This window comes from Lissotriton vulgaris, chromosome 5 (assembly GCF_964263255.1).
Source record: "Lissotriton vulgaris chromosome 5, aLisVul1.2, whole genome shotgun sequence".
Taxonomy (NCBI): domain Eukaryota; kingdom Metazoa; phylum Chordata; class Amphibia; order Caudata; family Salamandridae; genus Lissotriton; species Lissotriton vulgaris.
The window spans coordinates 1,614,021,245-1,614,030,763 of NC_141693.1; positions in this window are offsets into that span (position 1 = coordinate 1,614,021,245).

Genomic DNA, 9,519 nt, shown 5'->3' on the forward strand with positions numbered 1-9,519 from the left:
CTCCAGTCACTACAACAGCAGGGAAAGTGTTGGATGGCGGAGGGGTGAACTCTACTATTCCCACTGCAGTCACTGAACAGTATGGAAGTATTATATTGCATAGGGGGAAAAATGCTATTCCCACTCAAGTCTGTGCAGCAGTAGGGAAAGTGTTGGACTCAGGAGGGGTGAAATTTGCTATTTCCATTACAGTATGTGAAACAGTATGGAAAGTGTTCAACTGAGGAAGGGTAACATTTACTATTCCCACTCCAGTCTGGGCAAAAATAGAGAGAGAGTATTTCACTTCAAACAAATAAAATATTGTAACAACTATATTAAATAACAAACATATAAATATTTACATATAACAATGATTGATATATATATATATATATATATATATATATATATAAATATATACATTTTTTTAACGTAATTACATATTTATTACAATGTTTAATAAATATAATAAATTAAAGCAAACAATATTAAAATAATTAAAATACCACACTAAGGGGTTGATTATGATCGCAGTCGGATGAGTATCCGACAGCCGTCCTGTCGGGGATGGGACTGGCCGACAGGGAGTCGGCGGTCCCGCTAGACATATTACAATCCGACTGCCATGGAGGCCGTGGGAAACATTCCTTTTAGCATTGAAGCTTGTGCTGCAGCCCAAAAAGGGCTGCAGCACAAGCCTCACTGCTTAGAGGCATGTTCGTAAACATCCCTGCACTATGTGGCAGGCACCATGCGGTTCATGCCACATAGTGCAGGGATGTTTAGGGCCATCGTAATGCGAAAGGCAGACCTGCAGGGGCAGATGGCGGTGGGACTGCCACTGATGGCCTGATTGTGGCGGTCCCACCGCCATTGTAATCAGGCCCTATATTCTTTCAGTGATGACACCTAACAAATACAATGTTATTTACAATTAAAAAGCATAACACAGTGAACAAATGACATAATTAATAGCATAATTTTTAATGAATGAATAACTATTTTTACATTTATTATTACTAAAATCACTTCCCTCTATAAGCTAAACAGCACACACCTAAAATATATCTTAGAAATTATATTAATTAAACATTTTACATGATCAACTATAAATTAAATTATTTATATTTAATTAACTTGCCACGCTCTACCCCTGCAAACCAAATAATCTGCACCGGATAGATAACATAAAATGCTTAATTAATTACACAATTTGCATTATTAATTATCAATCAAATAATTAATAATAATTAAAAATGAATTAACATTTATTTATAATTAATTTACTTGTATATAATCAACAAGAGAGAAAGGGCTTCACAAGGCCACTCTTGTACCCCTTATGAGTAGTAAATATAAATCAACAAAAGTGTGACTATAAAAGTAAAGGGATAGTCAGTTGCTACCACCAAGCAGACAAGTTTTTCGAACAAAGAACAGTCAAACAGTTAGGGTTACATGCAGAGTGCCACAAGAAGAACCCTCAGGCACCAACAAGACAGTTGGTTGCCATTTGTCTTCATTGTGTTCTTTTTAGAAAATAGTGATTGAAAAGTTAAAAGAAGTGTGGACTACTCCCCAAAATTGGTTAAAATTATTTTATTCGTGGGTAGCTCTAACTTCATTAAAATCCTGGTGAAAAGTCGGACAGAATGGTGGTTATGTTAATTTGAACCACCCAGTCCTAAACAAAAAACAATATAGGTCGATATGTTTCTGCTACTAAGAGCCTAAACTCAGCTCAGCATTCGTCAGGACCATACACAATTACCTCACGTCGGTGAAGCACACTAAAGCATCACTGCCAACTGAGGTAGAAAAAATAAAAAAGGATTACGACCTTCTGTGTAATCGGAGCACTGGAACTTCCTAGAGCTTCTTCTCCTGTATGTGAGGGATTTAAGTCTGTACAGAAAGATAAACTATTTTTGACAGATGCTCTTTCACTGTGCTCAAACTAGATTAGTGCAGCCTTTTTTTACATAGTTATGTTATGTTATGTTAAAGTTTTTTATTGTGCGCACAGCTACTCCAGCCAAGGAGCGTCCTGGCGCATAGACAAGGAGTCAATGCTAGGGGGGTGCAGGTGCACACCTATATATGAGCAGTTAGTTAATTTCTAAATTTGAGGTAGGATATTTTGTGGGTATGTAAGGAAGGTGCGTGCTATTCCCAGTGGAAAAACGACCCTAGTTTCCCATGTTAGGACATCAAAGAGGACTGTGGGAGAACCCACAGTTAAGGGAATGCACAGCTATAAGACAAAATGTCTAAATCACAATATTTCAATAACAGTATAATGTTTCATAAGAAATGCTCTAAGGCAATAAATCATTCATTTCATCTGCAATTTGTACTAGTGTGACATTATGCAAATCACATTAAATAAAGCATTATTGACATATGGAAAAACAATGTAGACTGTCCCTGTCTATTTTCAAAATCATATTACACAAAATACTGCATTTTCATCATCTCTATTCAGATAACATAACATCCTTTGTTCATAATTCCCAATGCATTTCGGGTTACGTAAAACCCTTCGTCAGGGGAGTGAGTTTTGATGAAAAGATGGAAATCTTCACATTCAATGTCGCCACTGAAATTCAAACACAACAACATGCAGTAAGATTACTGCTCAGCTAGTAGGATTTGCACCCCAAGTTGTGCACTGAAAAGAAAAGTGTCGAACTAGAGTCCAAAAATAGGTGCATGCTGTTTGCTGAAAGGTATGTGCTCTCAAGTAAACAGAGTGAAAGGTAAAGAACCTTAACCACTAGAATAAAGCTGTACTGCCTCGCCTGTACCTTCCAATGTGCGCTGTTCGGGACAGGCAATCTGATACTGAATAACGCTGAGGTGTAGGAAATATCTGTAGTGAAAAACAAGGCAATGCTAAGAAATAAACTCTGATCACTCAGCGTGTCCTAAGCGGGAGGAGGTAACAAATGTGTGTATGTACACTTGACTCTTACCGGAAAAAGGACCGGGGGGAGATTAAGGTAAATCCTGTGAGCGATCGTTCTGCAGCTGCCCAAAGTCGGAAAGCGTGAGACGTGCCTCTTTCATTTTAAAATGCCGAGCTCATGGCTGTAAGGGTAAACAAGGATGGACGCGGGGTTAGAGTCCTCCGTGTAAACGGTGATAGCTACAGACCGGAGTCTCAATGGAAATGGAATGAACATGCCCGAAACACGCTGTGTCCTTAGTCCGCTCGCTCCGTAAACCACAACGATACTGAATCTTGCCCAGAAAGCTGTGCGCGTAGGGGGAAGGTTCTATCAAAGTAATGTGAGGAGGTCTGCAGATGGCAGAAAATGACCCTAATGTGTTAAACGATGGTGAAAACGGACTCTCAAGTGTATGGAGAAAAGGCAAGGGGTTTATAAGTGCTTAATTAATTGGAACTCTCTCAGAGTGAAGCAAAAACTGTCAGCAGAAAATAAAAGTTAAATTACAAAAGTAAATTACGAAAATATTTGTGGAAAAAATAAATTGATCAGAGCAAGGGGTGCCCAAAAAAGGAAAGTCTGAAAGTGAATGAAACAGCTGAAGTGGGTGCAAATCCTGTACAATATTGAACTCTACGAAATACGTTATATAAAACATAACATCTCATAATGATCATTAAGCCCATTTGGGGCTAATGTTCTCAATGTTTTTATCCAATGTGTTTCCCTTCGGGCCAGTGTGATGTTAATATCTGTGCCTGACACCTTTTTGACTCTTTCTAAAATTGTGAACCGTATTTGCGGTATGGTGTGTCCTGCCTTTTTCCAGTGTGTTGTCAATGGGGATGTGGTGTTCTTTTTCCTGATTCGGCTCTTCTGCTCTATAATGCGTGTCTTAATCTTTCTGCTGGTTCTGCCTACGTACACAAGGCCACATGGGCATTTGATTGCATATATCACTTCTTCAGTGTTACAATTCGAAGTGTGGTGAAGTTTCAATTTTGTGCCCGTTTGTGGATGCATAAAAATGTCTCCTTGGATTACATTACTGCATTGGCCGCAGTTGTGGCATTTTGTCATACCCTTGAAACCTCCTGTGGGTTTATCTTCTTGCGGTTTCAAGATTTCCCGAAGATTCTTAGCTCTTTGGTGAGCAAATAGTGGAGGATCTGAAAAGATACCTTGAAAATCCGGTTCGTTTTCTATGATCTCCCATCTTTTCTTAATAGTGGTTTTTATGAGGGAAGCTTGAGTGGAATGTTTCAGTACAAATACCTCTCTGCGCGATGATGTTTTCACGGAGGCTTGTAATAAGTCCTTCCTCAGTTTCTTTTCCACTTGTTCCTCAGCTTGATCAAGTATTTCTGCTGGGTATCCTCTTGTTTGGTATCTGCGTCTTTGTTCTTGAATTTTGTCTATGCATTGTTGGTTATTAGAGGTGATCCTTTTTATGCGCATAAATTGGGAGATGGGTAAATGTTTCTTAAGCAAGAATGGATGTGCACTGTTGAAGTGCAGTGCACTGTTAACATCTGTGGGTTTTGTATAAACCGATGTGCTTAAGCCTGTGGCGGTCTTCCGGATTTCAATGTCTAAGAAATGTATCTTGTCTTTTTGGATATTGTAGGTGAATTGAATCCTCGTATTGTGCAAGTTTAGAGTCTTAATAGAGTCTTCAAGTATATGTTTCTGGCCGTTCCATATGACAAGAATGTCATCAATGTATCGAAAGATGGATACTGCATTGTTAATCCATGTGGGATTAGTGAGCATGTGTTGGTGTTCAAAGTAAGCCATGTAGGTGTTTGCATACGAGGGGGCTCCAGGAAAGCCCATGGATGTGCCCGTCTTCTGTAAATAAAATTGGTTTTGCCAAAGAAAATAACTGTGGTATAACGAAAAGTGTAATAGTTCAAGAAGAAAGATTGACAGTTCAGGTGGTATGGATGAAGTTAGCAGCCTCCACTCCACTGCCTCTAGACCTTCATTGTGTGCTATAGAAGTGTAGAGAGCCACGACGTCTATCGTGCACAGTAGGGTGTCCTGGTTAACTTTGTGTTCGATTGCTTGCAACTTCGTGAGACAATCCGTGGTGTCACGTATGTACGTGTCCCAGGTTTGGACTAATGGCTGTAGGTGGTGTCCACAAAATACCCGATGGCTTCGTGTATCGAATTGCACCCCGCCACTATGGGCCTGAAGGGTGGTCTCAAAGAATCCTTATGCATCTTCGGGAGCATGTATATATGTGGAACTTTTGGTGTCTGGTTCACAAGGAATTTTCCAGTAGGTGTATCTATTGTACCTTCTTCTACAGCTTTTGTGACTACAGAAGTCAATAGAGCAATCAGTTCTTCAGTTGGGTCTTTTTCCAGTACCAGGTAGGTGTCTGTATCAGATAGGTGTGTTTCCACACTCATGTTGTAGAATGTCGTGTCTAGTACCACTAGGGCACCGCCCTTGTCTGCTGGTTGAAAGATAATTGACTTGTCTTTTCTTAGGGATCTCAAGATTTTTTGTTCTTTTTCAGTCAGATTGGAGTGAAAGGGTTTGGTATATTGGATCTTTTCAAGGTCTTTCTTAACCAAGAGTTCAAAGGTATCAAGTGATTTATGGGTGATGGGAGCCATGAATTTACTCTTGGGACGAAATTTCTTTGATTCTTGGCTGTGCTCCTCGAGGTTAAGCAAAGTTGAAAAGAACCATCTCAGGCGTAATTTTCGCATAAATTTGAAGAATGCTGTCTCGGTTTATAATTCATTAGATGAGTATGTTGGAACAAAAGAGATGCCTTTGTTCAATGTTTTTACTTCCACTGGATTCAGAGTTCTGTGAGAGATGTTCATCACTAGGGATTCGGTTTCTTTACCGTTCTCTGTGGTCTTCCTGTGTCTGGGGATGTTTTTGTTTTGTCCCCTTCGGGTGCGGGTTCTGATTGTGATGTTGTTTTGTCTGGAGGTCCCTTGGTCAGTGGGCCAGCCTCTAAAAAAGATTGTTGTTTGCTCGATGTAGATGCCTCTCCTTCTGTTGTCATAGCCTGAGATGCAGTCGAGGGTGGTTTTGGACGTTGAACTGTGAGATCCTGATCAGGTACCAGGCTTTCCTCAGAAGAATTGGTGTTTGGTTTTTTAAAGAAACGTTTCTGGGCGTAAGTCTCTGCCCATGAGTAGACCTCATCTAATTTATAGTCTATGGTGTCCCTTCGGAACTTCCTGGTCTTACGTTCGTGCACCTCTTTCGCATGTTTGTCCAAATTGATGTTAATGTTCTCCAATACTTTATCCCAATCTTCGGTGTCCATTTTTTGTGAGAGATCATCCTTGAGTCTGTTGATATCTTGCGTCAAATCAACAAGTATGGTAGAAATCTCTTCTATAATGAGAAGTATCAAGTCAAGTGAACATTTGTTCAATATGGCGTACCAGTGAGACATGAAGTCTTTATTAAATTTGAATAGCATGGGTTTTAAAGCAATGCGTAAACCTCGTGGGATTCTTTTAACCTTGTGGTACTCAATCAGAGTGGTGGCGTGGAGGCGCTGATTTATTTCTTTCTTCAATAGATATTCAAGTTGTTTTAGTTGTTGTGAAATGTTTCCTGTGGAGGCACCAAAATCGCGTGCTTCTTTTATGAGTGAGTATATTGACTCCGCTTCCTCTGTAGTGTATGCTTTAGTGGTGGCTTGATTAGTGGTAATGTCCGCTATCTCTTTCCAAGACATCTTGAAAAAAATGTTTTGGGGTGCAACCCTGCAAGTGGGTGGGTCAAGTATAAAGTCAATGCTAGGGGGGTGCAGGTGCACACCTATATATGAGCAGTTAGTTAATTTCTAAATTTGAGGTAGGATATTTTGTGGGTATGTAAGGAAGGTGCGTGCTATTCCCAGTGGAAAAACGACCCTAGTTTCCCATGTTAGGACATCAAAGAGGACTGTGGGAGAACCCACAGTTAAGGGAATGCACAGCATAATGCATAATGTCACACTAGTAAAAATTGCAGATGAAATGAATGATTTATTTCCTTAGAGCATAGACAAGGAGAACATAACACAACAGGAAAAAGAAGACTAAAAGGAACAGATTAAAACAGATACGTTTTTATTGCTTTCCGGAAGGTCATGAGGTCCTCCAGCAACCGGATATCAACCGGAAGAGAATTCCAAGCAAGTGCAGCTTTTACGCTGAAGGAGCGACCTCCCATCCGGCTGAGCCTAAATCTTGGGACTACAGCAAAAGCCTGACCTTGATAGCGGAGGGCGCGTGCAGGAACATAGAAGGAGATACAGCTGGACAGAATGTCGGGGCCTATACCTCTCAGGATCTTAAAGGTCAAACAAAGGACCTTAAAGAGAATACGCTTCCTCACGGGGAGCCAGTGTAGGGAGCGAAGAACACTCGCCACCGGGCAAAATCTGGGCAGGCCAACAATCGCTCTGGCCGCCGCATTTTGAACCCGTTGCAGACGAGTAAGCTCGGCCTGGTTAGCCCCGACCAGAGGAGAGCTAGCGTAATCCAGGCGAGAGATGATAGTAGCCTGGATTACCAGCTGTCTGGTTGGTGCATCAAAAAATTTGAGCACAGGTCTTAAGCCTCTCAACAGGCCGAAGCAACAGGCTGCTGTTCTTTTGGTGTGTCCCACAAAAGAGAGGCCAGCGTCCATCCAGACCCCCAGATTTTTCAACTCCGACACCGGGGTCGGGGTAGGTCCCAACTCTGGTGGCCACCATTGGTCACCCCACAACTCCACTCCCCTTCCGACAACCATTACCTCCGTTTTAGTGGCATTGAGCTGGAGACAGTTTCCCGTCAACCAGCTAGCCACCGCTAGGCATGAGCGAATTTTGCGGATCTCGCGTTCGCGAATTTTGCGGATTTGCGGATTCGCAATCCGCAAAATCCGCGAATTCCCGCGAATTTGCGGATTTTTTTTTTTTTTGTGTTCGCCCGTGTTTCTGCCAGTTCGCGAGGGTTTTGTACACTTTCGCAAATTGCGAACTTACCTGTCGGGTCGCAAGTTTCGCGAACTTGTTGTTTCTACGTGTCCAGCCTGTTTGGGACACTCTTCTTCATCACTGCCACTCTCTGTCACCACTGCCACTCTCTGACTACTCATGCCACCCTCTGGCCCACCCATGCCACCCTCTGTTTCATCACCACACCCTCTGGTTGTCCAGTGTACATTATTTTCGGCAAAGCAAAGCACACCTTCCCTGCCTCAAGTGACCTGAATTAATTTGGGGCTGATTAATGTGTCACAGAATATTTTTTTAGCTGGCACCTGCTTCCTTAGTGCGCCCTGATTAGTGATCTTTTGCACTTGCTAAGTGCTTTCATTGTTGCAAAATTAGTTACAACACCTGCCCTGCCCCAACTGACAATAATGAATTAGGGGCTGATTAATGGATTTTAACTTCCAGCCTGGCTCCTGCTTGTCTCCCTTAGCTGTAATTCAGGACCTTTGTGGCATATGTGTAACTATTCTGAGGTTCAGAGCAGGGTCACATAATAGTTTCAACTGGCAACTGAACTCTGGAGGGGCCCCTCAGGAAGCACTACAGGAAATGGCTACTAATGATGAGCCTGAACTTTTGAACCTGGTAAGTAGTTACTTTCAGTTTTGCTAAGATCGTATTTCTGCAATTTTGCACTTATTCGCGGGGCGCGAACTCACGCGAACAGTGCGAGCAGTGCGAGCAAAATCCGCTGCTCGTGGATTTGCGGATTTTGCGGGAAATTCGCAAATCTCGCGGATTTCCCGAAAATCCGCAAAATCCGCGAGCGGAACGGATTTTCCGCCCATGCCTAGCCACCGCCTTCAGTCCATCCTGGAACATGGGGGCATCCTGTTCCGCGTCCCCGCTGAGAGTAACCGCCAGCTGTGTGTCGTCGGCATATGAGACCAAAGTTAGGCCCAACTGCCTGGCGACATCAGCCAGCGGTCTCACGTAAAGATTAAACAACGTGGGGCTCAGCGAGGACCCCTGCGGAACCCACATGGCCAGAGGCTGGAAATTGGACCTGAAGGGAGGGATGGCAACACAGAAGGAACGATTGTCGAGGAAGGAGCGGAACCATTGCAGCGCCTGACCAGCGACACCAATCTCCTCAAGCCGATGCAGGAGGATGCTGTGAGATACCGTATCAAAGGCGGCGCTGAGATCGAATAATATCAGCGCCGCCGTTTGCCCAGCGTCCAACCTCGCACGGAGATGTTCCACCATCACAAGGAGGGTGGTCTCCGTGCTGTGCCCAGCACCATAGCCATTTTGTGTGGGGTCGAGGGCGTTGGTCCGGGCTAGATGTTCTGACAGGGCCAGATTGACGTGAGCCTCTGTTATCTTTGCCGGCCAGGGTAGCAGCGAAATGGGACGATAACTTTCAGGCTTAGACGGGTCCAGAGAGGGTTTTTTAATGATCGGGGACACCACCGCCTGCTTCCACTTAGTTGGAACTACGCCCGACTCCAGGGAGAGGTTGACAAGGGAACACACAACAGGGCGTCCCATAAAAGCCTGATCTCTGAAGAGAGCAGGTCTTACTGGATCAGATGGAGAACCAGATTTAACTTGTAACGCAAGCTTGTCAAA